Source organism: Propithecus coquereli, unplaced genomic scaffold (assembly GCF_000956105.1).
Source record: "Propithecus coquereli isolate 6110/MARCELLA unplaced genomic scaffold, Pcoq_1.0 Scaffold57, whole genome shotgun sequence".
NCBI classification, from domain to species: domain Eukaryota; kingdom Metazoa; phylum Chordata; class Mammalia; order Primates; family Indriidae; genus Propithecus; species Propithecus coquereli.
In genome coordinates, this window is record NW_012151618.1 from 3,065,972 (window position 1) to 3,066,730 (window position 759).

Genomic DNA, 759 nt, shown 5'->3' on the forward strand with positions numbered 1-759 from the left:
TAAGCTATAAAAATTTCTTATATTTTCATTTAATCTTTAAATGCATTGATTTTAATGGTCATAAGTTATTGCATCAAGGTCATGGAACATAATTTTCATCCTGTAATGTGTAGACTTGATTACGTATGTTTTCCCAATCTTTTTCTGACAAATAATGAAGCAATGCTGATCCTCACACATAAACTTTTTTCAGTATTTAAAATTATATTAGTTTACTAGGGCTGCCATAACATAGTATCACAAACTGAGTGGTTTAGAACAATAGAAATTTATTATTTTAGAGTTCTGGAGGCTAGAAGTTTAAGTTCAATGTGTTGGCAGGGCTGTACTTCCTCTGATGGTATTAGGGAAGGATCTGCCTAGTCCTCTCTCCAAGTTTCTGACCGTTGCTTGGCTTGTGGCAGCCCAACTCCAGTCTTTACATGATGTACTGCTTGGGTGTGCATCTGTCTGTAGATTTCTTCTTTTTATAAGAACACTAGTCACATTGAACTAGGAGCCCATTCTGCTCTAGGATAACCTCATTGTAACTAACTGAATCTGCAGGGATCCTATTTTCCAGTGAGGCCACATTCTGAGGTACGAGAGGTTAGGATTGTAACACAAATTTGGGGGAGGGTACCCAATTCAACCCATAACAAAAATAACTTTCTTAGCATCAATTTCCAAAAATGGAATTTTCTTATCAAAAGAGTTTATTGATAGACATCACTAAAAGTTTTTGAGACTTTTATTATAATTTTACTCTCAACTATGCAT

General features: G+C 34.9%; 1 protein-coding gene across 1 annotated transcript in view; it reads left to right on the forward strand.

The window, feature by feature from the left end:
- Window positions 1-759, forward strand: part of UNC13C (unc-13 homolog C (C. elegans)) — a 656,589-nt gene that overhangs the window by 119,727 nt on the left and 536,103 nt on the right. The gene's annotated exons all lie outside the window — the stretch shown is intronic.